Source organism: Gossypium hirsutum, chromosome A11, assembly GCF_007990345.1.
Source record: "Gossypium hirsutum isolate 1008001.06 chromosome A11, Gossypium_hirsutum_v2.1, whole genome shotgun sequence".
NCBI classification, from domain to species: domain Eukaryota; kingdom Viridiplantae; phylum Streptophyta; class Magnoliopsida; order Malvales; family Malvaceae; genus Gossypium; species Gossypium hirsutum.
The window spans coordinates 43,720,420-43,744,076 of record NC_053434.1 but is presented as its reverse complement, the minus strand read 5'-3'; positions in this window follow the sequence as shown (position 1 = coordinate 43,744,076).

Genomic DNA, 23,657 nt, shown 5'->3' with positions numbered 1-23,657 from the left:
GATGTTAGCTCAAAAGCATGTGAGAAATGGTTGTGAAGCCTACTTTGCATATGTGCTTGATAGTAAAGTGGCTGAAAGAAAGATCGAATCAGTACCAATTGTGTGCCAGTATTCAGATGTGTTTCCTGAAAAATTGTCGGGTTTTCCACCTATTTAAGAGGTAGAGTTTGGTATTGAGTTAGTACCGGGGACGACTACAATATCGATAGCTCCGTACAGAATGACACCTACTAAATTAAAAGAATTAAAAGCTCAGTTGCAAGAATTGGCAGATAGAGGTTTAGCATGACTGAGTTTCTCTCCCTGGGGTACACCAGTTTTATTTGTGAAAAAGAAAGACAAAACTGTGAGAATGTGTATTGATTATAGACAGGTCAATAAGGTGACTATAAAGGATAAGTATCCATTGCCACGGATTGACGAGCTGTTTAATTAGCTAAAATGAGCTACAGTGTTTTCAAAAATAGATTTGAGGTCAGGCTATTATCTGTTGCGAGTTAAAGACTCCGATGTGCCAAAGACTGCGTTCCGAACGAGGTACGGACACTATGAGTTTTCAGTTTTGCTTTTCGGACTCACTAATGCACCTGCTGTTTTCATGGATTTGATGAATCGGATGTTCAGACAGTATTTGCATCGGTTTGTGGTTGTGTTCATAGATGATATTTTGATCTATTCCCATGATGAATCTGAACATGCCGAACATTTGAGACTTGTGTTACAGACTTTGCGAGATAAATAGCTGTATACGAAGATCAGTAAATGTGAGTTCTGGTTAAGCGAAGTCAGTTTTCTGGGACATGTTGTATGAGCATCGGGTATTCGCGTTGATCCGGGTAAAATTTTGGCTATAATTGATTGGAAACCTCCGAGAAATGTTTCCGAAGTCTGAAGCTTTCTGGGACTTACTAGTTACTATAGACGGTGCGTGAAAGGTTTCTCTATGATTGCAACCTCGATGACGAAGCTATTACAGAAAGATATTAAGTTCGAGTGGTCAGAAAAGTGCCAGAAAAGTTTTGATTTGTTGAAGGCCCTTTTGATTGAAGCTCCAGTACTAGTTCAACCAAAATCGAGTAAAGAATTTGTTATTTATAGTGATGCATCTTGAAATGGTTTGGGCTGTGTTTTGATGCAAGAAGGCAAAGTTATAGCTTATGCCTCGAGACAGTTAAAGCCGTATGAAAAGAACTCTCCGACACATGATCCAGAATTGGCAGCTATCGTGTTTACATTGAAGATATGGCGTCACTATCTGTTCGGTGAGAAATGTCATGTTTATTCTGATCACTAGAGCCTGAAATATTTGATGACTCAGAAAAATTTAAACTTGAAGCAGCGTTGATGGTTAGAGTTGTTGAAAGATTACGAGCTTGTGATCGATTACAATCCGTGAAAGGCTAATGTTGTTACTGATGCTTTAAGCCCAAAATCACTGTTTTCTTTGCGTGCAATGAATGCGAATATGGCTATGTCTGGTGATGGTTCAATAATAGCTAAACTAAAAGCAAGACCGTTATTTGTTCAACAAATTTATGATGCTCAGAAAGTTGATGATGATTTGTTAGCAAAACCAGCTCAATGTGATTCAAATGTCGATTTAGAGTTCAGAGTTGATGCTGAGGGTTGTTTGAGATTTAGAAATCAAATATGTGTCCCGAGAAATTTAGAATTGATTCAGATGATTTTGAACGACGCTTACATCAGCTGGTTATCTGTTCACTTGGGTAGTACGAAGATGTATAATGATATGAAATAGCTTTACTGGTGGCATGGTATGAAATGAGACATTTTTTACTTTGTTTCGAAATGTTTAGTGAGCATCAAGTACCTTCTGGGTTGCTTCAGCCGATCATGGTACCTGAGTGGAAACAGGACAGAGTCATTATGGATTTTGTATCTAGTTTACCTTTGACACCGAGCAAGAAAAAAACAATCTGGGTTATTGTGGATAGATTGACTAAATCGACTTATTTTGTTCCGATTCGTACAGATTATTTTCTTGACAAGCTTCTGAGTTATATGTTTATTAGATTCTGAGATTACATGGTCTGCCTACTTATATTGTTTCAAATAGAGATCCGAGGTCTACATCGCGGTTTTGGAAGAAACTACAAGATGCACTAGGTATGAAATTACATTTCAGCACTGCTTTCCATCTGCAAATAGATGGTTAGTCCGAACCAATCATTCAGATACTTGAGGATATGTTAAGATGTTGCATTCTCGAGTTCGAAGGTACGTGGGAACGATACCTACCTCTGATTGAATTTACGTACAATTATAGCTTTCAATTGAGTATCAAAATGGCACCTTATGAGGCTTTTGTAACGCCCCAATCTTCGAGAATTCTGTGAATGTTGACATAGGTTTAATTATGTTAGTGGGCCTCTAGAAGGCCCAAGCTTAAGATAGAACCCGACAATTTTAGTTAATTTTTGTTCTATAAGAAAAAGGGGGTGAAATAATGAAATAGGACCTATGTGAAAATGTTTCAAAATGCTATAGGCTAAATTGAAGTGGCCAAATAAATAGGAGTACAAAATAGGAGGATTTGCATGACAAACCCCCCATTTTACATGAAGTGGCCAGCCATCATGTTGTTGTAGACAATATGAGCACTTGATATCCATAATTCATGGTACAAATTGATAATGGGTTAGGTAAATGTTCCATGATAATGAATTAGGTAAATATTCCATGATAATGGGTTAGGTAAATGTTCTATGATAATGGTTTAGGTAAATGTTCCATGATGGGCATTTCATGTCTTTTGTATTAAAGAATTAAATGGATGAAATATAAAATTATATTAAAAGAAAAAGGGGTGAAAAGAACAAAGTTTTGTCCATCTTTGTTCATCATAGCCGAAAGTTAGAGAAGAGAAAGGAGAGGAGAAAGCTCTTGAATGTTCGGTCACTTGGGGAAGAAAATTGAAGGTAAGTTCATGGTAGTTTGCTTCTATCTTGATGTTCATGAGTTCTTCTTGATTCTACCTTAACTCTTGAAGCATATTTTGGTTTTTAGTTATGTTGTGAGCATTTAGTCATGAATTAAAATGAAGGAAATGGTTGTTGTTTCATGTTCTTTTGATGAAAAATGGAAGATAGGTGAAGTTGAGCCAAACAAATGAGCATGCATGTGCCTTAGATGCTAAGGGGAAAAATCGGCTAACATGTTGTGCTTTAAAATGATGAAATGGAGGTTATACTTAAGTAAAATCATAGATATGTGATGATTGATTGGAGATATACATGTTTAAATAACAAGCATGCAAGTTGGCTGTGAAAGAGTGATTTGGTAATAAATCTGCTTGGGACAGCAGCAGTAACGTGACTTTGGAAAATCACCATAAATTTTGGGAGATGAGTTAGAAGCTGTATAAATTATGTAATTAAAGCTTAATGAGTCTATTTTGAAATGAAATAAACTAGAACATATTTTGAATTCTGTAAAATGAGAAATTTTATTTGTAATGAAGAGTGGTCAGATTAGTCAAACAGTGAAACATGGGAAACTTTAATAAAAATCTAGTATTTATTGGCTAAACCAAAAATTCTGAAAATATTATGGATAGAAGATATATGAGTCTATTTTCAGGTAAAATTAACGTCACTTGATTTGGAGTTTCGTAGCTCCATTTATAAATGATTTAGTGACTGTTGTTCAGGAAGACAGCTTGCAGTGAGATTATGATTATGTGGTAAACATTTACAAAAAATTGTTAATGAGTTCCTTATTGATTTCTTATAAGCTTACTATGATCTGTAGGTGTGGTTGGCCGAATATTGTAAGGGGTTAATACGTAGTTCATATTTGAATAGTTAGATTAATGTGTTAGTAATCCAATTGTAGGCAGTTCGTGTGTGGATCTCGTCAGCAAATCGTCGCAAATAGGTGTGTAACTAACACCCTCTTTCTTAGTCTGGATCGGCAAAAGTCGAAAAGCCGAAATGCCAAAAATTGATATTTTGTAGATTTACGAGTGTGCGAATGCTCGTGAGGTAAATCGATTAATGTTTTTGGTAAACTGCAAAATTTGGACTGCAAAGTGCATGATTTCTGTGCCCTCTATATTTTTGGGCTTAATGGGCCAAAATTGGAATGATGGGCCAAGGGGCCCAATTCGGCAAGAACCCTCGGTACGTGATTCTGTTAGTACGTGAAAAGTAGAAATATGCATGAAAAACCCTAAAATAGATAAATTACTGAAATACCTTTAAAAGTGAAAAATTTACAGTTTTACCCTAGTAGATAAATTGCTGAAATACCCCTATGGTTAAATTGACCTAAATGCATGTTTGACTGTTGTTATTTACTGCATGCCATGTTGTTATTATCTGATGCATGGGATTGGGATATTGACGGAGGAAGTACTGAAAGTGGCTTGTCCACGTACTGGAGGCTTTGCGTCAATTTACTGTTAACTGAGCAGCAAGGCTGCAACTGTGGAGTGTTGGGCTGGGTGGGTTGAGCTATTCCCCACATGGAGTGTAGGGCCGGTGCGGGTGGAATGTAGTGGTTGGTGGGGTGAGTAGTCTCCCCAAATGGGTTTGCATATGTTATTGATGTTGCATGTATTTTGAAATGGGCCTATGGGCCATACTGTTATCTGAATAAGGGGCTATGGCCCAGTTTATTGTAATCTAAAAAGGGCTCTGGTCCAGTACCACTGTTACCTGAATGGGCTTAGGCCCAATAGGCTTGAGCTGACTTGGGCTTTGAATGGGTTTTCCTTACACACTGAGTTTCCCCAAACTCACCCATTTTATTTTCATCCACGCAGGAAATCCCCAACCATAGTGGGCTTGGAGCTATAAGGGAATTCAGAGTGGCCACCCGTTCTGAAAGTTTGGTTTTCTTCTGGTGAACTGGACATCCTATTATTTACGTTGAGGTTTGGGTTTTTAAATGTAATAAGGCCGCTTAATTATTTTTGATGGTTTTAATACGTATTACTAAGATAGGTATTACTTATTTTAACTGTTGAAATTGGATAGCTTTAGGGTGCGTTTTCAAAAAAAAAAACAACAACAATTGATTTCAAAATAACACGACAACAAGCAAAGCTTCCGCAATGAAAGTATTTTCCAAAATTAATCACTTTTCCTAAAAATGACTTCATCAAATCTGTTTCCTAAAAATATCCATGACGTTAAGGTGTGGCAATGGCGGTATGCATGTCTAGGATTGGATCCGAAGGGAGCTTGGTACTTAAGCAGTCCGATAGACTCACCACCTCTCTTCCGGTTTCCTACCTGGTGCACAGCTTCCATTCATTTTAACCTATAATGAAATTATCTTTTAAAACACTATGTAAGTTTTTCTGGATCAACAATATAAAATGTTTTGAACGCTTCGATGTGGCATGTCGGATCCAGTCATAACGTCTGGACCGGTCTCGGAGTGCTACATTTAGTGGTATCAGAGCCTAGGTTGCAACAACTCAGCTGTGGAATGGGTTTACAAAAACAAAGATTTTCAAAAACGAAAATTTTATAAAGAATGCGAAAAACTCGATTTTCAAAATTTAGATCTTTAGAAGGTGGCATTCTGAATCTCCGGCCCAAGCCTGTAAGTATTACTCTGAACTTTTCTGAATATTTTCCTAAATTATCTGTCTGTACTGAAACCCTATTAGGATACTCTAGATAGGATGATACTGAAACCATAGGAAAATCTGATAAGAGACTGAAACTGTAGCTAGACTTCGATTCTGCAAAAACAAACTCTGAACTACTGTCTGATTCATAAAACATCTGTAATAAACACTGGAATATTAATTGATGCATAAAAATTGTAATCAAGATAATACGATATTAGTACAAGAGGCCGTGGACGGAACCGAGGAAGTGCTCGAGCGAGATCTTCGTCTTTGAGATATATGCCGACGGTGGATGCACCGGTACCCTCGGCAACAGAGGTAGAGTCTCATGACCATGGTGCCGAGGTTGATGCCCTGTCACAGGCAATGCTTCGTGTTCTGAAAAGGGTTGCCGGGGCAAGTACGGGCAATGGAGTTCGGGGATCTATTTTTGAACGACTTCGGGCTAACGGAGCGGAGATCTTTAGGGGCGTGTTTGGTATAGCCCCGAATGTGGCAGAATATTGGTTGGAGGCCACAGAACGGATTATGGACAACTTGGACTGCTCTGAGGAGATTGTGAGTGGGGTATTTGTACGAAGTCCTTTGGGTCACTCGGTTAGGGTAGACAAACTGTATAGGGATGTACCCTTAGAAACTCAAGGTAGGATTTTCCCTGGAGATCTGATGGAGTTACCGTTCGGAGAGTTTGATCTTATTTTGGGAATGGACTGGCTTGTTAAGCATAAGGCGTCCCTGGATTGTGCTGCTAAACGAATGGTGTTAAGGACCAAAAAGGATGAGGAGGTTATAGTGATAGGTGAGCGAAGGGATTATTTGTCCAATGTGGTGTCGGCATTAAGAGCCGAAAAGTGGATTCGGAAAGGTTGTGAGGTCTATTTGGCATTTGTAAGTCAGTCAGAAGAGGAGGGACTGACAGTGGATAAGGTTAGGACCGTAAATGAGTTCCAAGATGTTTTTCCGGAGGAGCTTCCAGCATTGCTTCCGAACCGAGAAGTTGAGTTTGGAATAAATTTGTTGCCTGGAATGGCGCCCGTGTCCATCGCACCGTATAGGATGGCACCGAAGGAGTTAGTGGAGTTAAAGGCTCAAATTCAAGAGTTGTTGGATAGGGGCTTCATTAGGCTAAGCGTGTCTCCATGGGGAGCACCGGTGCTATTCGTGAAGAAGAAGGATGGTACAATGAAGATGTGCATTGATTATCGCCAGCTGAACAAACTGACAATTAAGAATAAGTATCCACTGCCAAGGATTGATCATCTATTCGACCAGCTTAGAGGAGCTTCTGTATTTTCCAAGATCGACCTTCGATCTGGATATCATCAGTTAAGAGTTAAGGAGGCAGATATCTGTAAGACGGTATTCAGGACTCGGTATGGTCATTACGAGTTTCTGGTTATGCCATTTGGACTGACGAATGCTCCTGCAGCATTTATAGATCTGATGAATCGTGTGTTCCAACCATTTTTTGATCAGTTCGTAGTCGTCTTTATTAATGATATCCTAGTATATTCTGAAACTGAAGCGAAACATGATGAGCATCTCCGTATAGTGCTGCAAGTGTTAAGGAAGAAAGAACTCTTTGTGAAGTTCAGCAAGTCTGAACTTTGGTTGAGGGAGGTAACCTTCTTAGGACATGCGGTCTCTACTGAGGGGATTAAGGTGAACCCTCGGAAAATTGAAGCGATTTTGGAGTGGAAGCCGCCTAGGTCAGTGTTGGAAATACGAAATTTCGTAGGACTGGCAGGATACTACAGAAGGTTTGTGGAAGGTTTTTCTGTGATGGCAGCACCTCTGACAAAACTCATAAGGAAAGGAGTACCGTTTGTGTGGACTAAGAAGCAGCAAGAAGCTTTTGAGAAGTTGAAGAAAGTTTTGACTGAAGCACTTGTGTTGATTCAACCGGAGTCTGGGAATGACTTCACTGTGTACAGCGATGCGTTGCATGTGGGGTTAGGATGTGTACTGATGCAAGAGGGTAAGGTGGTCGCTTATGCTTCGCGGCAGCTTAAGCCTCGTGAAGCGAACTACCCTACGCACGACTTAGAGCTAGCAGCAATGATCTTCGCGTTGAAAATCTAGAGACATTACTTATATGAAGAAAAGTGTATCATATAAACAGACCATAAGAGTCTAAAGTATCTGTTAAATCAGAAGGAGTTAAACCTTAGGCAACGAAGATGGGTAGAGTTGGTTAAGGATTACGACTGTTCGATTGAGTACCACCCAGGTAAGGCTAACGTGGTGGCTGATGCGTTGAGTCGAAGGGTTGTTTATGATTTGAGAGCCTTGTTTGCACGTTTGAGTCTATTTGATGATGGAAGTCTATTAGCAGAATTGCAAGTGAGACCTATTTGGACTGAGCAGATTAAAGAAAAACAATTGAAGGATAACTCGTTGGTTCTTCGGTTTCAGCAAGTTGAGAAGGGTGAGAATGAGGATTTTGGACTGAATACTGAAGGAGTTTTACGCTTCCGAGGAAGAATTTGTGTTCCGAAGGACTCTGACTTGAGACAATCAATATTGAAGGAAGCTCATGGGGGACTTTGTGCCATGCATCCTGGAGGGAATAAGTTGTATCACGACTTGTGAGAACTATACTGGTGGCTTGGGCTTAAACGAGAAGTAATGGAGTTCGTGGGGAAATGTCTGACATGCCAGCAAGTGAAAGTTGAACATCAATTTCCTTCTGGATTACTGCAACTGGTGAAAATTCCATTGTGGAAGTGGGAGAGAGTCACTATGGACTTTGTGAGTGGGCTACCTTTGACACCCACCAAGAAAGATTCTGTGTGGGTAGTGGTAGATAGGTTAACAAAATCTGCCCATTTCATACCAGTTTGTACTGATTACTCACTGCAAAAGTTGGCTAGGTTGTATGTGGCAGAGATAGTGCGACTACATGGAGTGCCAGTGTCGATTATTTCCGACCGAGACCGTAGGTTTACATCTCGTTTCTAGAAGAAGTTGCAGGAGGCATTGGGTACACGTTTGGATTTCAGTACTGCCTTTCACCCACAGACAGATGGACAGTCGGAGAGGGTTATTCAGATTTTGGAGGATATGTTAAGGGGTTGTATCATCGATTTTAGTGGGAGTTGGGAGGATTACTTGCCATTGGCAGAGTTTGCATACAATAACAGCTACCAAGCAAGTATTCAGATGGCTTCATATGAGGCACTTTATGGGCGGAGATGTCGTACGCCTACGTGTTGGGCAGAGTTGGGTGAATGACAAGTGCTTGGACCGGAGTTGGTGGTAGATACTGAAAGTAAGGTTAAGTTGATAAGAGATCGATTAAAGGAGGCATCTGATAGACAAAAGTCGTATGCGGATCTAAAGCGCAAAGAGATAGAGTTTGCGGTTGGGGATATGGTTTTGTTAAAGGTTTCACCTTGGAAGAAGATCTTGAGATTCGGCAAGAAAGGCAAATTGAGTCCGCGGTTTATAGGGCCTTATCAGGTTCTTAAGCGGGTAGGGCCAGTAGCGTATCAGTTAGAGTTACAACCAGAGTTAGACAGAATCCATGACGTCTTTCATGTGTCTATGTTAAGACGATATCGATCGGATCCCTCACATGTTGTGCCAGTGGAGGAGATTGGAGTAAGGACTAATTTGACCTTTGAGGAAGAACCCATACAAATTTTAGATCGAGAGGTTAAAGTTCTAAGAAGGAAGTTGGTTCTGTTGGTAAAAGTACTGTGGCATAATCATGGAAGGGAAGAAGCTACTTGGGAATCAGAAGAGATTATGCGTCAACAATACCCTCAACTATTTGGATCAGGTAAATTTTGAGGCCGAAATTTCTTTAAGGGGGGTAGAGTTGTAACGCCCCAATTTTTGGGAATTCTGTGAATGTTGGCATAGGTTTAATTATGTTAGTGGGCCTCTAGAAGGCCCAAGCTTAAGATAGAACCTGGCAATTTTAGTTAATTTTTGTTCCATAAGAAAAAGGGGGTGAAATTATGAAATAGGACCTATGTGAAAATGTTTGAAAATGCTATAGGCTAAATTGAAGTGGCCAAATAAATAGGAGTGCAAAATAGGAGGATTTGCATGACAAACCCCCCATTTTACATGAAGTGGCCAGCCATCATGTTGTTGTAGACAATATGAGCACTTGATATCCATCATTCATGGTACAAATTGATAATGGGTTAGGTAAATGTTCCATGATAATGGATTAGGTAAATATTCCATGATAATGGGTTAGGTAAATGTTCTATGATAATGGTTTAGGTAAATGTTCCATGATGGGCATTTCATGTCTTTTGTATTAAAGAATTAAATGGATGAAATATGAAATTTTATTAAAAGAAAAAGGGGTGAAAATAACAAAGTTTTTTCCATCTTTGTTCATCATAGCCGAAAGTTAGAGAAGAGAAAGAAGAGGAGAAAGCTCTTGAATGTTCGGTCACTTGGGGAAGAAAATTGAAGGTAAGTTCATGGTAGCTTGCTTCTATCTTGATGTTCATGAGTTCTTCTTGATTCTACCTTAACTCTTGAAGCATATTTTGGTTTTTAGTTGTGTTGTGAGCATTTAGTCATGAATTAAAATGAAGGAAATGGTTGTTGTTTCATGTTCTTTTGATGAAAAATGGAAGATAGGTGAAGTTGAGCCAAACAAATGAGCATGCATGTGCCTTAGATGCTAAGGGAAAAAATCGGCTAACATGTTGTGCTTTAAAATGATGAAATGGAGATTATACTTAAGTAAAATCATAGATATGTGATGATTGATTGGTGATATACATGTTTAAATAACAAGCATGCAAGTTGGGTGTGAAAGAGTGATTTGGTAATAAATCTGCTTGGGACAGCAGCAGTAACGTGAATTTGGAAAATCACCATAAATTGTAGGAGATGAGTTAGAAGCTGTATAAATTATGTAATTAAATCTTAATGAGTCTATTTTCAAATGAAATAAACGAGAACATATTTTGAATTCTGTACAATGAGAAATTTTATTTGTAATGAAGAGTGGTCAGATTAGTCAAACAGTGAAACATGGGAAACTTTAATAAAAATCTGGTATTGATTGGCTAAACCAAAAATTCTGAAAATTTTATGGATAGAATATATATGAGTCTATTTTCAGGTAAAATTAACGGTACTTGATTTGGAGTTTCGTAGCTCCAGTTATAAATGATTTAGTGACTGTTGTTCAGGAAGACAGCTTGCCGTGAGATTATGATTATGTGGTAAACATTGACAAAAATTTGTTAATGAGTTGCTTATTGATTTCTTATAAGCTTACTATGATCTGTAGGTGTGGTTGGCCGAATATTGTAAGGGGTTAATACGTAAGTCGTATTTGAATAGTTAGATTAATGTGTTAGTAATCCAATTGTAGGCAGTTCGTGTGTGGATCTCGTCAGCATATCGTCGCAAACAGGTGTGTAACTAACACCCTCTTTCTTAGTCTGGATCGGCAAAAGTCAAAAAGCCGAAATGCCAAAAATCGGTATTTTGTAGATTTACGAGTTGCGAATGCTCGTGAGGTAAATCGATTAATGTTTTTGGTAAGCTGCAAAATTTGGACTGCAAAGTGCATGATTTTTGTGCCCTCGATATTTTTGGGCTTAATGGGCCAAAATTGGAATGATGGGCCAACGGGCCCAATTCGGTAAGAACCCTCGGTACATGATTCTGTTAATACGTGAAAAGTAGGAATATGCATGAAAAACCCTAAAATAGATAAATTACTGAAATACCTTTAAAAGTGGAAAATTTACAGTTTTACCATAGTAGATAAATTACCGAAATACCCCTAGGGTTAAATTGACCTAAATGCATGTTTGACTGTTGTTATTTACTACATGCCATGTTGTTATTATCTGATGCATGGGATTGGGATATTAACGGAGGAAGTACTGAAAGTGGCTTGTCCACGTACTGGAGGCTTTGCCTCAATTTACTATTAACTGAGCAGCAAGGCTGCAACTGTGGAGTGTTGGGCTGGGTGGGTTGAGCTATTCCCCACATGGAGTGTAAGGCTGGTACGGGTGGAGTGTAGTGGTTGGTTGGTTGAGTAGTCTCCCCAAATGGGTTTGCATATGTTATTGATGTTGCATGTATTTTGAAATGGGCCTATGGGCCATACTGTTATCTGAATAAAGGGCTAAGGCCTAGTTTATTGTAATCTTAAAAGGGCTCTGGTCCAGTACCACTGTTACCTGAATGGGCTTAGGCCCAATAGGCTGGAGCTGACTTGGGCTTTGAATGGGTTTTCCTTACACACTGAGTTTCCCCAAACTCACCCCTTTTATTTTCATCCACGCAGGAAATCCCCAACCATAGTGGGCTTGGAGCTGTGAGGGAATTCGGAGTGGCCACCCGTTCTGAAAGTTTGGTTTTCTTCTGGTGAACTGGACATCCTATTATTTACGTTGAGGTTTGGGTTTTTAAATGTAATAAGGCCACTTAATTATTTTTGATGGTTTTAATATGTATTACTAAGATAGGTATTACTTATTTTAACTGTTGAAATTGGATAGCTCTAGAGCGCGTTTTCAAAAAAAAACAACAATTGATTTCAAAATAACACGACAACAAGCAAAGCTTCCGCAATGAAAGTATTTTCCAAAATTAATCACTTTTCCTAAAAATGAGTTAATCAAATCGGTTTCCTTGAAATATCCATGACGTTAAGGTGTGGCAATGGCGGTATGCATGTCTAGGATTGGATCCGAAGGGAGCTTGGTACTTAAGCAGTCCGATGGACTCACCACCTCTCTTCCGGTTTCCTACCTGGTGCACAGCTTCCATTCACTTTAACCTATAAAGAAATTATCTTTTAAAACACTAAGTAAGTTTTTCTGGATCAACAATATAAAATATTTTGAACGCTTCGATGTGGCATGTCGGATCCGATCATAACGTCTGGGCCGGGTTTGGGATGCTACAGCTTTGTACGGTTGTAAATGTCGTACACCATTGTATTGGACCGAGCTCAGTGATAATAAGATAGACGGGGTTGATTTGATCAGAGAGACTGAACAGAAAGTAAAAGTGATCCGTGAAAGTCTGAAAACAGCGTCAAATCATCAGAAGTCATATGCAGACTTGAAAAGAAAAGACATAGAGTTTCAGATCAGAGACAAAGTATTTTTGAAAGTTTCACCGTGGAAAAAAATACTTAGATTCGGTCGTAAAGGCAAATTGAGTCCGCGATTTATTAGACAATATGAGATTATAGAGTGGATCGGGCCGGTTGCTTATAGACTATTGTTGCCACCTTAGCTAGAAATGATCCACAATGTATTCCATGTTTCGATGCTTCACAGATATCGATATGATCCCTCATATGTGATTAATCCGTCAGAGATTGAGATTAAGCCTGTCATGACATATGAGGAAGAATCGATTCGTATTTTGGCTCGCGAGGTTAAACAATTGCGAAATAAGAAAATTCTATTAGTTAAAGTATTGTGGCATAAACACAGAGTTGAGGAAGCAATGTGAGAACCAGAGGATGCAATGAAAGAGCGTTATCCGAACCTATTCACCGGTAAGATTTTCAGGGACAAAAATCCTTAAGGGGGAGAGTTGTAAAACCTGATTTAGACCCTAATTGAAATGGTAGTTTTGGGACCATGAATTCGAGTTAGAAACATATTTTAAAATTATTTTCTGTGTTTATTATGTGTGAATTTATAGCTGTGAAATTTTCGTGCTTTAATTTTATCGTTTGAGTGTCAATTTAATAAAAAGGGATTAATCGCGTAAAATGAAAATTTGATGGTTAAATAGGAAAGGGCTGAATTGTTGTTGTCTTTATAAATGGAGGTATTTATGTTGCAATTTGCCCATGATAACATGCAATGGACGGCAGTGTCCTTATTATATCATGATTTTATATTTTATTACAAAGGTTATTTATGTAAAATAGTTAATAATATAAGTTATAATAAAACATAAAAATTAAAAATATGCTTTCATAATACATTGTTTTTGCATAAACATAAAAGAAAAGGAAAGAAATAAGGGTTCAAGGGTTCAGCAAATTGTTATGCTCAATTAAGTATGTAACTAGCTCGGTTTTTGATAATTTGTACGTTTTTGAAATCGTTGATATGTTATCTACAAAGCGCATGCTTGAATTTTTGATTTTGATGAATATTTTGAGTTATGTCATTGATGAATATTTGAGCTATGTGTTGTTTGTTGATGAAATATGAAAAATATGTTTGGATTAACATGTTTTGTATTGGAATTTTTGATGATTTTAAGTAATTAGCTAAATTACAAAAATAATAAATTGAGGAACTAAAATGTGATATAAATAAAATATATGGACTTGTATGAACAGAAGGAAGATTCGACCTAAGCATGATATATTGAAATTTTGCATATTTCGTGTTTTGTGCAATAGGGACTAAATTGTAAAAAGTGTAAAATGTTAGGGGTAAAATGGTAATTTGACCATTTATGTGTTTTTGAATTAAATTGAATAAAAATATGTTTGAATGAGTTTAATTTGAATATGTTTAGATCAAGAACCAAAGAAATCGAAATTGGATCGGGGGAAAGCTAAAAATGTTGACTAGCCGTCCTGTTCCAGTTTTCATCGTGAAAGGTAAGTTTATAAGCAAGAAGATGCTGTTAATTTTGCACAAATGTAAACTTAAAACATGGAATTGAATTTTATGAGTATTTGTATATCATGACCGAATGTGTATATGCTTGGGAATTAAGTTTATGAGTTTGATTCGACTGAGTTATGACGTCTGAAAGCTTCGTACGAACCGTAGGATTCCAATATGTGTTTTTGTGTAAGACCATCTCTGGGACGTTGGCATCAATATATGTGTTTTCGTGTAAGACCACATTTGAGACATTGGCATCGATATATTTGGTTACATATAAGACCATGTCTGGGTCATCAGCATCGTATTTGATTCATGTAAGACCCTGTTTGGGACAGTGGCATTGCTATGAGATGACGTGTAAGACTACGTCTGGGATGTTGGCATTGTTCGATATATGTGATAATCTGAGTATCCTATTAAATTCTGAATGGTTCAACGGGGAATAATAAGTTGTGTTCGAAAGTGTAAAGTGAGCTAAAATGATTAGGTATGAGTGAGTTGATTACATATTTGAAAAATAAGGCAAGTTGACCATTATGTATGTGATGTAAATTACATAAGTTACTAATGTGAATATATGTGCCTTGTGAAGTATATTCGGCCATTGCTATGTATATGCATATGATATTATATTTTGATTCATGAGTATAAATGTACTCAGTCACATAATGATATTTAACTTTGAATTCGAAAGATATTTTGTTAATATATATATGTATTAAGCCATAAATAAGTTTATATGTGAAAGTATATGATATACGTGAAATCATAAGATTGAGGTTTAATATGATTATGATAGTATAATATGGTTTATTTTAAATGAATTTATTATGTCATTGAATTGTTTATTTACTTATGACTTACTAAGCTATGATAGCTTAATGTGTGTGTTTATGTTTGCCTCTGTTTTATAGATTTTGAAGGTTAGTTACAAGCTCGGGGATCGTCAGCAAAGTCCATCACACTATCGACTGTCTTTGGTATTTTATAAGCTGAATTTTTTGAAACTATGGCATGTATAGGCTGGATTATATCTTTGAAATGTTGAATTTTATTTTATGTATAATTTAAGACATGTGAAAATCGCTTAACTTCTATGCTTGAATTTGGTTATGTTTGAATATGGTTTAAGTTTATTTGGTTATAATGCTACGTATTATGAATGAATGGTATTTATGATAGGTGTTATATGCTTTGGAAATGGTTTGATAATGATGTTAGTTATGATGTATAATCAGTCTTGTATTTAGCTCATTTTGGAAACTATGTTCATGGTATATGTGCATGGTGTGCTTGGTTATATGAATCGGCTTGAGTAATGATTTAGTTGATTCACATATTTTTTCCATAATATATATGTCTTTATAAGCTATGTTATGTATATGTGAATGAATATGAGTTGAAGTTTGGAAATTCGGTTATGGAATGGAATAGATAAAAATATAAGATTATTACCTTTGTTCATTGTTTATAAATAAAATGTTAAGCATAATGAATAGTTTGTAAAATGACTATGTTTAGTTTTGGCAAACAAGGTGAGTTAACTTTCGGTGGCTGTTAAATAATGGAAATGTAACTTATTTGATGATAAAATCAGATGGCTTTGGCTAGAGGGATTTATATAAATATATTTACCCGAATATGTAAATATTAAATTAGTATTGCATATGACTTTTGTTAATTTACTTGATAAGTGATAATAGCATGTTAAAACTTGGTGTTGGTTTGCTAAAAGTTATTGGGTGAATAGCTATTATGTATTGTATCTATATATATATAAATGATGTGATGTTGCGATTGGTAAAATAATATGTTTGATTATTCGGATTGGTTTATGGATATGTTTCATGCTTGTAAAGTGTTTGAGCATATTGGAAGTTGACGTTAATTAAGACATATATGGTTAGCATGTTATATATGTTTGGCTAAAGTTTAGAAAAATGACTATATTAATAGTAACTTAGGTTCTATTATTATAAGTATGTTGGTATAGATAGATTTGTAATAAGGTGGCATGTATGTTCAGTCTTATGTAATGAATTATGAGATATTTTAATTCATATGTTTATATCCGGTCATTTGATAACGATTATATTTGAATGTTAATTAATTTATGTGTAACTTCAAAATATTTGGTTTGGTTTAGAATATGTTCAAATATGGTAAGTTAGAATAATTAAATCCTAGTTGTATCCATGAATGTCTGAAAGTTGTGTTTCATTTGGTAATATCTCATACCCCGGATGAGTGCTTAAAACTTGTCATATCTTTGCTACGAGACATTGTATATCACTGGTGGAATACACTAGTATCAGTGGTTCTAAAAGAACGGGTGACTTGGGATTTGTTTCAGACTGAGTTCCACAAGAAATATATTAGCCAGAGATTTATTGATAAAAAACGCAAAGAATTTCTGGAGTTGAAACAGGGTTAGATGGCCGTGACAGAGTATGAGCGGAAGTTCGTGAGACTCAGTATGCCCAAGAGTGTGTTTCGACCGAAGTTATAACGTATAAAAGATTTGAAGATGGGTTGAATGAAGACATTAAACTGTTGGTTGGCATACTTGAAATAAAAGAGTTCGTAGTACTGGTTGAGCGAGCGCGCAAAGCCGAAGAGCTCGAGAAAGAGAAAAGAAAAGCTAACTTTGAAGCTAGAGATTGACGTAGGAGACCATCGAGTAAGTCATTTCAGCCGGCATGAAAGAAGTTTCGAGATGATCTTAGCCATTCTAAGGTTACTTCTGGTTATTCTAGACGGGATCGGGATAGACCACCTGTGAGGTCGAGAGCTACCTTAGTAGCTAGTGTGGGTAATGTCAGATCAAATCAACCCGAGTGTAAACATTGTGGTAAACAACATCTTGGCAGTTGTAGATTCCATGATCGAGCCTATTTTAAATGTGGATTGACAGATCATTTTGTTCGTGAATGCCTTGAGTTAGCTGAACAAAATCCAGCACAGAATATGAGATCAGGTAACACTGCAGCTTGAGGTAGACCACCCAGAAATATAGGTAATGTGAGTAGCAGTCAGAGAGGGACTAGAGATACAGCAGTTAGATCCGAGGCTCGTGTACCTCCCAGAGCATATGCTATACGTGCACGTGAGGAGGCTTCATCCCTAGACGTTATTACTGGTACATTCACTCTCTATGATACTAGTGTAATTGCATTGATTGATCCTAGTTCGACTCATTCTTATAAGTGTGAGACTTTAGTATTCAGTAAGACTTTGCTTGTTGAGTCTACTGAGTTTGTGATTAGAGTATCAAACCCCTTGGGCCATTGTGTTGTGGTTGATAAAGTGAGTAAGAATTGTCTTTTGATGATTCGAGATTTGTGTTTTCTGACTGATTTGATGTTGTTGTCATTTGATGAGTTTGACATAATTCTGTGTATGGATTGGTTGACTTTACATGAGGTTGTTGTAAACTATAAATGAAAGACTATTGATTTATGATGCTAGAATAATGAGATTATTCGGATTGAATCTAATGATTTGAATAGTTTACCGCCAGTAATATCTTCTATGTTAGCTCAGAAGTATGTGAGAAAGGGTTGTGAAGCCTACTTTGCATATGTACTTGATAGTAAAGTGACCGAAAGAAAGATCGAATCAGTACCAATTGTGTACAAGTATCTGGATGTGTTTCTTGAAGAATTACCAGATTTTCCATGTAACACCCCAAACCCGGCCTAGACGTTATGGCCGAATCTGGCGTGTCACATCGAAGTGCTTTTCGAAAATAGGACTTTTCATTCAGAATCCAAATTTAAGTTAAAACCCTTTTAGTTTTTATTGCTTGCAAAAATTTGGAAAATTAAGTTGTTACTAATTGAAGTCAATTTGTCAAAACAATTTCCATATTTATCACCGTTGATTCCTTAAATTGAATAAAATCGCAGAAGCTTTTAAAAAAACCTTGAAGTTTAAAATGCGTGTTTTCCTTGAAAACAATTATTATTTTGAAAACTCACATTTTCCTAGTCTAGCAGTTTAAGGTATGAAATCAAAGCCCAAATAAAAGTTAAAACCACAAATGGCCTTATTACATAACCAAAAACCCAATATGAAATTTAAATAAATAAAGTCAAAAGTAGAACATCAGCAATCGTGTGGCCACCATCGAGTCCCTTACGGCTCCAAACTGTCTAACGCTAAGGTTTAGCTGTAAAGTTAAAAGAAAGGGTGAGTTTATGAAAACTCAGTGTGTAATCCCCTTACTAGAGTAACAGTCAGTATACAGAAACAAAAATAGCCTGGGCCAAAGCCCTTTAACAGTAACAGTATAGTCTAGTTTAGACCATAGTGGGCCAAAGCCCAATACAGTAATAGGGTGGGCCTAAGCCCATTACAGTGACAGTATCAGTTACAAAAATGCAACAGTGCAATAATGAAATCCATCCCAATCCAGCCAACACACCACCCGTACCAACCAACACACCATGTGGGGATAAAATCAACCCATCCAACCAGCATACCAATAACACAGCAAAGCTGCCAGTAATAATAATGCAGCATAGCTGCTAGAAACAGTAAATGTGGCAAAACCACTAGTAATACTGAATGTGACATAGTCACCAGTACAGTACTTCCTCCATATCAAAATCCCAACCCCATGCAGTATGTCGTGTCATAAATATTATGTGTATGCAAAGTCATACTCAGTACAATCACATATGTAAATCATAAGCACATCAGTCATACAGAACATAAGGGCATAATCATAATTTTACCATACAAGAGTATTACAGTCACTTTACCCTACAGTGGTTTTACGGTCATTTTACACTATAGGGGTATTATGATCATTTTACAAATCGGGGGTATTTCGGTAGTCTTACAAACCGGGGGTATTTCGGTAGTCTTACAAACCGGGGGTATTTCGATAATTTTACAAACTAGGGGTATTTCGGTAATCTTACAAACTAGAGGTATTTCGGTAATTTTACAAATTGGGGTATTTCAGTAATTTTACAAATCGGGGGTATTTCGGTAAGTTTACAAATCGAGGGTATTTTGGTAATCTTACAAACCGGGGGTATTTCGATAATTTTATAAACTGAGGGTATTTCGGTAATTTTACAAACAAAGGTCTTAACGTCCCAACAGATGGTCCACCATCGCCTCGAGCAACTTAAGTAACCTAAATAGATGTAACGGTCTAAGTGGACCTAAGGCCCATTACTCGGCCCAAGTGAGCCTACACACTCGTGTGGCCCATTTAGCCCCGAAACAGCCCCAGCTATGCGAACGTCACAGTCTAAACAACACTTACAGCATCACATACATTTTATCTGTGTGGGCCCACACGACCCATTTCGGTCTAATGAGCCCCAGAACAGCCCACGACCTTGAGAGAGCTTGTGGTGGCCTCTACAGTCTAACGCACATGCTCGTGGGCTTGGTTTACCACACGTGTGATCGTACACCCATCTAGCAACATACGCCATATTTTTGGCTTTTCGGCATTTTCGCCTATCTACAGTCATAGCAGTGTAAACAACACATACTTTCGGCTTCGAAACGATTATCGAATACCTCATACAAAAACACACGCTTTAAGCTTTTCAGCCGATCATCAAACATAGCATACAGTTACACACCTGATCACGTAGAGTACTAAGAATTCACGATCACCAGAACCTAAAGTCAAACATAACATTCGGTTAATCACTAACAAAATAGTGTTAGAAAAACTCTTAACAGCCACTTAATCAAAAGGTCGACTACCACTTGCCTTGAGTAGATTGGTCGACTGTAATTTGCCTACCTAATCAAAGGTTTGTTGTGCCACTCTTCCGCATCCTGGCAGAAAGTCGCAAACCGCCGACACCCTACGCTGCTTAAACTTGGGAGTAGAGGCTACGCGCTCAATCTCAACCGGCACCATTGTCATCACTTTATCACTAGAACCCTTTTTCCCATCTAAAGTTTGATTAGCAAAGGTTGCTTACCAAACTGAAAACAGAAATGGAAAGATAGCAGAAAAGGGGTTTGAGGGGGAAAAGAATTTGAGAAAAAGACTAGATTTAACCAGAGGTGTTTAAGAGAAAAGCGATAAGATATACGTCTGTAATGAGAAAGAAGAGAAAGGAAAGTAAATGGTGAGGAAGAAAGCAACAGTCGGATACGTCAATCGTTTGAGAGACTTGGGAGTATTCGGCCACCAAGGAGAAGAATAGAAAGAGATGACGAAGAAGAGGAAGATGAACAGATTCGACAGGCTGTGAAGGGAAAGAATCGGTCCTTAGAAAAAGAAAAAGAAAATAGAATACTTGAGTGACACCTACTAATTCAGCTAGAAAGGAGAAAAACAAATAGAATGCATGAGAGGTCACTTTTCAGTATATGTTTTGCAATACAGAAAATTGAGAAACAAAAAATCAAAACAACGAGAACCCCAAGAAATAGAACAAAAGAATGCGGCTCTTATAAAACAAGAGGTCCTATGACCGAATTTGCCAAGATGTGGAGTCCCACATTCGGCCAACTCAAACACTCCCCTCAACCTTTCAACCTTTTCTCCTACAAACACTCTACCTTATTCAAACGCCCATGTCATAGGCCGTGTGAAAACAGGGCATACATACTGAATTCCACCACACTGCCTGAGACATGCCCATATGCCTTGGCCGTGGGAAATCTGGAGGGGTTACTGACTTGGCTCACACAGCAGGCCACACGCCCATGTGCTAGCCCGTGTGTCTCACACAGTTAGTAGACACAACCGTGTGTCTAGGCCGTGCCAAACCTGTAGGGTATACTGACTTAATATCGAAGGGCTACCCCAGAGGACACACAACCGTGTACCAAAGGCATGTGTCACACACGGTCAAGCCACATGCCCGTGTGCTCGTCCGTGTAGAGAGAAAATAAGCTTGGTTGAAGCCACATTTCTCACCCTTCTCAAGCATACTTAAATCACCACATTTCATGCCATTTCAATACATTAATGAGCAGTCAAACCATGCTACTTCATGCAACAAACTTACAATACCAATTCTATCAATTTCATCAACTCAAATAACTATTATTTGTACAATCAAACACATACCAAACTAGCATGATTCATTCCTCATTACTCACCTATTCAATCATCTACCAAAGCACATATCATACTTATCGATATAGCCTGTTTCAATATGTATTTTTACTACCATCAATCACACACAAATGTTGACTCATAAATCATTTGTTAGCCATTCACTTATCAAGTCTAAAATCTTGTATTTCATAAATAAATACTCATCATATACCAAATGATCAAATGATCAACTTGAACCATCACCAACCATACCAAATTATGCCACTACACAAGGCAAATTACATATCAAACATAAGTCATTAATAAGCCATATAAAATGGCCAAATACATCACCAAAATCTTATAAAAAAGACTCAAGCCTATACATGCCATATAACCAAGTCACAAGTGTATAAATACCGAAATCAAAACCAGATAGTGTGATGCGATCTCCACCGACTTCCAACCCGAGCGATCGTCCGAATCACTATAAAACATAGAAAAACAACACAAAGTAAGCTATAATACTTTGTAAGCTCGAATTGTAATAAACTTATATTATTAAATAACTGCATTTAAAACCATTATTCAAAAAATGATATAATTCATATGTTTGCACCATTTTATCTCGAATTCAAGCACATAGTTAATCAAGATTTTCATGAGTTTATTCATTCAAAGCACATATGGTTTGAATACTTCTTATCAATTCATTTACATCTTCATATGCATAAGCAATTATATATATAAACTTTATCCAATTCAATTTTCATCACCTTTTCTTTAGCCAAGGGAATTATGTGAAATATCATCAAATAACGGTATTTCGCACACTATGTGCCATATGTATATTTAGTTAAAACAACTATAACTCATATCTTACATATCATTCAACTTATACCTTATTACAGCCAAATAAACACATTTTGGCATGAAACATACTTATACATATATCTTTCTCATTTCATATATATGATACACTAAGAACTTACCAAATTACCTTCATTTGATCCCCATATAAGTTCTGTACGAACCTGTATCACTTAATTTGATTGTACCTTCACTCTCGTCTAGACTATGCCCGTTGAACCTTTCAGAGTAGTTAAGGATGCTTGGCAATCACATATATCTCGTACAATGCCTATCCCAAATATAGTCTTACATGTTATCACATATTGGTGCCACTGTCCCAGACAGGGTCTTACATGAAATCGATTAACGATTCCAATATCCTAGACATGGTCTTACACGTAACCACAATACAATGCAAATGTCCCATACATGGTCTTACATGTAATCATATCTCGATAACCTAATGGCATGACATTTGTATCCTATAATATTCCTAGGTTTGTACGAGACTTTCGGATGTCATAACTCTATCAATTCTTGCTCGTAATCATGACCATTCAACATTCAATTCAATTCAATTATAAATAGGTATTTATAACATAATTTAAGTACGTTTATTAGCATACGAACTTACCTCGTTCACTGTAACGACGAATTAGGTCGACTAATTCAATACTTTGTTTTCCCCCGTTCTAGATTCGAATCTCATTTTTCTCAAACTAGATAATAACAAAATTTTCTTATTTAATCATTAATTCATTCAATTTAACACAATTTACATATTTTGGTAAAATTATACTTTTACCCCTATTTCACTTTTTTGCAATTTAGTCCTTATCACATAAAAATACAAATTCATACAATTCAATACCAGCCCATGCTAGATGAATTTTCCCTATATTCATATGAGCCCATTTTTCTCATTAATCAAACTTTTAACCACAATTTTAATATTTCACAATTTAATCCCTAATTTGCATTTTCATCAAAAATCACTTTATAAAATATGAAAATCTAACATCAAATATTCATATTTCATCATTAAACATCAAAGAACACATAAGCTCATCAATAGCAACTATCAAAATCTTTAACAGTTTCGAAATAGAAGACACGGGCTAACTAGTACTAGTTGCAACGATCTAAAAAACGTAGAAATCATTAAAAACGGAGGAAAACACATACCCAATTGATAGAGAAAAGAAGTGTCGAACCCTAGCACTCTTTTTCTTCAAGAAGTCGGTTGGTTTTCTCTTTTTGGAGAAGATGAATGCAAAATACACATTTGTTTTATTATAATTATCATTTTAAACATCAATTACCATATTAACCTTATTAAAAATTAATAATTACAACCAAATGCCAAACCACATCATCCACTTGTAATTAATGGTCCATTTATCACGCAAGGACGCTAACTTTTAAGTTCCATAGCTTTTAGACACTTTTAGCTAATAGAACAATACTCTTGCACTTTATGCGATTTAGTCCTTTTTACCGAAATAACCACTGAAACAGTAAAAATTTCTTCACGAAATTTTCACACAACCCTAATATCATGCTGTAGATATTTAAATAA